Genomic DNA, 6,000 nt, shown 5'->3' on the forward strand with positions numbered 1-6,000 from the left:
TCTGCATACCCCTCAAGTTCTGTCAGGTTGGACAGGAGCGTCGCTGCACAGCTATTTTCAGGGATGGTGCCAGGTTTCCTCCAGATGTGACCCATGGCATTCATGCCAAAGAGTTCAGTCTTGGTTTCATCAGACCAGAGAATCTTGTTTCTCATGGTCTGAGAGTCCTTTAGGTGCCATTTAGCAAATACCAAGCGGCCGGTCATGCGCACACAGACTAACACTTACACTGTATACTGCTGCTACTCATTTTTCAAATGTAATTGGTACATTTTCAAAAAGTACAAAACTTTAAACTGATAACACTTGTAATGCGCCCCATCTTATTTTCAGAACATTTGATTGTGCATTCATATCTTTCACCGCCAAGTCATTCAAGCAACAACAAAGAATTATGAAATACTATGAGAACGTTTTGTTTATTCACTATTAAGTCATTTAAAATAATAGCATTTAAAGCTGCAATGTGTTACCTTTTGGGCAACCTGACCAAATTGACTGGAAATGTGAGTTATAGATCTGTCGTTCTCATTGAAAGCAAGTTTAAGAAGCTGTAGTAGATCTGTTCTGTGTGCGCCATTTCTATGTTTTCCATTCTTAAAATGTTGTTTTACTTTCAGTTTTGTACACCAACTTCAAACAGCTAAAAATACAATATTATTGGTTATGGAAGATATATTTCACAGCGGTTTTGATGGTACAATGATTCTCCACATGCTTGTTTTGTCAAACTGAAATTAGGCAAACTATTAGAATTTTAGCAACCTGGAAATGGCGGAGTGATTTCTGCATATTGCATCTTTAATCCAATAGCAAAAAATACAAGATACAAATTTCAAAACTGTTCTTTGAAGTGCTGAAGAGAAAGCATAGTAGATGGTAAATATTATTTTCTATACAGTATTTGACTATAACTTGACATACAAATTATAAAAATAGATGTATCTAATGGCAGGTTGTGAGCATGTTGATAAATACAGCCTCGGCTTCATTATCCTTATACAGTACATACAAAGGACAAATCATCAGAAATAGGGGTATTGTTAGCGAATGTTAACATGTATCACAGTGTTGTATGCCATTTCTGCCCCATGCAACCTTGTACCAGATCACATTTTCTACGTGACTTGTCAACTGATACATCATCGCCTGTCTCTCTGTTTGAAAGTGTTTCAATGGAACTCACATAATGAGTGGAATATATTGTTATATAAAACCCAGCTATTTCAGCAGTGCATTGTACACTACACTATAATTCCTAATGGTAGTACATAAGAGTGACTCTTTCCAGTATGTGCAATTGAAGCACACTGGCTGATGGAGAATGCAGTATATGAGTAGGCAGCCCTTGTCCTGGAATGATTTAGATTTACATTTGGTTCAGTTGTCAACTAACGTGAATTCAATGTGAACATTGGCATTGACAAATCCAATGACATTTCACTATGTCAGTGGATTTAGGTTTAAAGTTGGGTGAAACAAAAATTACAAAATGCCCTTGTGTTGATGACTCTTTGCAAATCCAATTAGTTTTACAGTACGTTAACTAGGCACTACATCATTTTGGTTCAGTAGTTATCCGTTTCGAGCAGTTTGATTGATAGTCGTTATCATAATTGTACATTAGAGTATATACACACACACACACCATACTTTATATGTTTCTACTTTACAGACATACATTTTCATTATGTAGTTCTCAAAGTCTGTAGTAGACGAACCAGTTAAAAATCTATAGGTTTATCAAACGGTTAAGTGATTATCAATTAAGAAAGTCAGATTAAAAATGCACTATGAAAAAAATCACTTCGCCATTTCCTGGTTGCTAAAAATCTAACATGCTGACCACACCGCTTGCGTTACGTGTGTGAGCATTGCAAAATAAATGTACACATACATGTTATTTAATCATTTAATCCAAACTGCTCGTGCACATCTGCGTAGCCAGGCACTAAAATAGAACTTAGTTCAATTTGACACCTGATGCGCTGCAAGTCCCGCCTCTCCCATCTCCTCATTGGTTTTTAGGAGCATATGGCTGATTGCCGTGGCTGATTGAAAGATGAACTGATGTCCACACTCCAGTCGGTAGTGGTAACGCACCTTAAAGTTGGTTGCTAAGTGCCATATAAAGTCCAAAGAAGACCAAAGGAGGAGAGATTACTAGAAACAAACTAGTTTTACCCTTATATCTGTGAATTCAATTGTCAGAGTGAAGGACCTTGTGCATTTCAGGTAATATAACAACCTAGTGTTTATATTCCAGGACAAATTAGCTAGCAACAGCAAGATAACTAGCCAAATGTCCATGAATGTTTCAAGTGTTTCGACCTGTCCCCAAATTAATATAGTTTGTTCATTGTACGTTTTGACAGTTCAACATGCGTGTCATGATTGCGTCTGGTGTGGATGGAAAAAAATCAACATGCGCGCGATGGCGCATGCCCGGTCTAGTCAGCATGTAATAGTTTGTCTAATTTCAGTTTGTGGCGCAAAACAAACAATTATAGTGTAGAGAATCATTGTACCATCTAAACCGCTTCTAAATATATTTTCCATAACCAAAAGTATTTACTTTTCAGCTGGTGTACATAACCGAAAGAAAGAGACACAAAAACAAAATGTAATAACGGGAAGCATAGAACAGATGTACTGCTTCTTAGACTTGCTTTCAATGAGTGACAGATCTATAACACCCATTTCTATGCGCATTTGGTCAGGTCACCCAAAGTTACATATTGCCGCTTTAAGTAATAGTAAACTGTATTTTAACAAAAGATAAGAGAACTATCTAAGGAATAATCAACCTTCCACTGAGTTGCATTATTTTCCAGAGAACGCATAGAGCCCCTCATTGATTATTCCTTTTAAACTAAGGCTATAATTTAACACATTTTCCACTAGAAATGTGTTGATTTGCAGGTAGAAATGTGTTCAACATCCACTGAAGTAGCTAGCAAGTTTACTACATAGCTACAGTAGTTGCTGTTGTAACCAAACAGACTTGCTATTTAGCTATCCAAACCATCAGTCCTACTTTGCGATTATGAAAATCAAATTCAACAAAACCAAATAGGCCTACTGTTTTATATTCGAATTCTGCTTTCAAAAGCGGTTCAAACAAAACATGTAAAAAAAAAGAACTACAGCCATTGCATTCTATCACGCAAATAACTGTGCGTTATAGGGAAACAACGCATGCTCTAGAATGCCCTTCAAGACAATCAGAAAGGACTATTCAACAATGCCATTGTAGAAATAAAAAAAGAATGTGAGCATTATATTGTAAAAGGCAATTACTTTATATGAACATGTATTGCCATCTGAAAGATGAAACACTGATTAAGTTTAGCGAAAAAGTGTCTGATTTAATTGAAAATGTGCTTAGAGTTATGAAACTTCTGCCCTTTTGATGATCTGTTAAGTTTTGTACTAAGATTTGTGGAAATATACTACATGGGCCTACTTGTGAAAACTGCACCTAAGCTATTAAAAAAAAGTATTTTATTTCTGCATTGTAAGGAAGGGATCGTAACTAAGCGTTTCATGATCAAATCTACACCTGTTGTATTAAGGGCATGTGACCATTTGTTTTTATTTGATTTTCTTTATAAGTAGGAATAAACTAATTCATATAAATCATTATTGATGCATGTCTTTTTCCAATCACCCCATTTAATAAATAAAGTTGCCCATAATTGCACACTGTGCAAAGAAAAATATAGCCTGTCTAATGTCATGCATTAACAGACTAGTCATAGTTTGTTCTAGCCCAGCATTGGACTAAAGGATCCTAACGTTACTCCTTAGTCCAAGGAGTTGCACAGCGGTCTAAGGCACTGCATCTCAGTGCTAGAGGCGTCACTACAGACCCTGGTTCGATTCCCGAGTTGCACAGCGGTCTAAGGCACTGCATCTCAGTGCTAGAGGCGTCACTACAGACCCTGGTTCGATTCCAGGCTGTATCACAACCGGCCGTGATTGGAAGTCCCATAGGGCGGTGCAAAATTGGCCCAGCGTCTTTCGGGTTGTAAATAACAATTTGTTCTTTGCTGACTTGCCTAGTTAAAAACAGATACAATTTAAAAATAAACTTTGTATAAAAAAGGGCTAATTGGCTCTGGAAGACAAAACAGCCAAATACTCAATCTAAACATGAATCATGCTGTATGGTCCTAGAAACATAAATCCCTCTACTTTCATATCACATCAAAATAATTTCAAATGCAAAACACACTTACCGATGGCACCTTAATTGGGGAGGAAGGGCTCATAGTGGGCCTTAAGGCTGGAACAGTACAAATGGAATGGTAAGGAACACATTAAACACATGGTTTCCATGTGTTTGATACCATTCCATACAATCCATTCCAGACATTATTATGAGCCGTCCTCCCATATGTAGCCTCGTACGCTGTTTAAATCGGTTAACACAGTTGCGGCCTACAGTCTTTTTTAGTGACAACACATTTGTGGCATCAGTATTCCCTTTACACACGTGTTGAGAGATGCATAAAGCCTATTACCACTGGTAGTCCACTCGGTCTTCCATCCGTTTTCCGTAAACAAGCACTGTAACATGGAAATTAGACCGTGTGGGAACCTTAACCCTTAGGTGTGTATCGATTTAACACACATATTTTTGTTTGCATTATTATTTCTTGCCAATATAAATTAACCTCCTTTAACCCCCCCTACAGAAGACGCCATCCAATGACTTGTGTAATGTAATAGAACAGAGGCGTGATCAAGGGCTACATTCATTCTATCACAGATTGATCAATACTAGGCAGCAGGCTTCTTGGCTTGAAGTCGCAAGCGTGAGTCGGCTATGCTTCACCATGGGAACGGGAAACCAGCCATGACGAAACAAAGAGAAGGCAAAATAGAAGACAAAAAGGATACAAAGTAGCCTATCCAAACTATCCACTTTTCGCGCACTCTATGAACTAAAACCGTTACCAAGTAGCATCATCCTTTCCATTTGTAAACAATAATAATTGCTATTTTCTGACAGAGTAGGCTAGCCTAATAATAATTAAATTGTTCTTACCGTTTTAACAGTAGCCTATACCTAAGCCTCTAAGAATAGTCACAGCTGGTCCAACATGAGCATCGGATTATGTGTTTTCTTTTTGAAAATATGAAGATGGGTTCCGTCTGTCTCGGTGTTCTTTTATGGAAAACGGGTCATGTTTGCATAGCTCTTGTCTATGAAGTGACCACAAGTAGATATATGCGTGGCGGGTGGAAATCTCACTCCTTACGTGGGCTACAGAGGGAAGATCTCTCTCAATATCCTCCTAGCGTCCACTGGAGGCTGGCACTCAGAAGCACCGAAAGCTAGGCTACGCTTTGCTTTGAGGCGTTTGAAGAAAACGTGCGCGTTATTTTACACAGGCGTTGCTGACGCATACCAGATCTTACAACGCATGGATAAGTATTTTAAGTATCAGCTAACCATATCGTAATTTATAGCAACCTGTCAGTCGATGACGTAGCACGCAACCATTGGTTGATGCATGCAACGTCTGAGCAGGGGAATGGAACCATTTTCATGCTGGAGGCTCAAGCTCGCAGCCCCTACTGGTCAGACAGTTGTCTATGTATTTATTTAGAATCAGAGAGCTGGGGCTTGAACGAGTGCAGGCAACTGCCGACTGACTGACTGACTGATCAACAAATCACCTTGGCTTGCATCATAAAAAACGACTCATTATTATTTGCAGATCAGTCAATAGTTCATAATTTACCCATCATACATCATGGTTTTGATCCTCTCGAACACTGCCCTAGTTTACATGACTGACTGCTCCAGACTGTAGTGCCAAATTAGTCGTCTATTAGCTTTATGCCTGCACAGTAGGCTACAAAAGACACCTATCCCACTTACGTATACTACAGCATTCTGTGCAAAATATATATTTTATTTATTTCACCTTTATTTAATTAGGTAGGCCAGTTGAGAACAAGTTCTCATTTACAACTGCGACCTGGCCA

The 6,000-nt window shown here is 38.4% G+C and overlaps 1 protein-coding gene across 5 annotated transcripts in view; it reads right to left on the reverse strand.

Moving 5' to 3' along the window:
* The window catches only part of LOC110502375 (ninein-like protein), a 44,804-nt gene extending 39,242 nt beyond the window's left edge, over positions 1 to 5,562 (reverse strand). For 3 of the 5 annotated variants that reach the window (XR_016490945.1, XM_036959927.2, XM_090216703.1), the window contains exon 1: positions 5,054 to 5,434. The gene's annotated coding sequence lies outside the window, so the exon portion shown is untranslated. Of the gene's footprint in view, positions 1 to 5,053 lie in introns of all 5 variants that reach the window. The other 2 variants (XR_016490946.1, XM_036959929.2) reach the window with 1 other exon arrangement.
* Positions 5,563 to 6,000: the final 438 nt, after the last annotated feature.

This window comes from Oncorhynchus mykiss, chromosome 23 (assembly GCF_057628025.1).
Source record: "Oncorhynchus mykiss isolate SJ-2025 chromosome 23, ASM5762802v1, whole genome shotgun sequence".
NCBI classification, from domain to species: domain Eukaryota; kingdom Metazoa; phylum Chordata; class Actinopteri; order Salmoniformes; family Salmonidae; genus Oncorhynchus; species Oncorhynchus mykiss.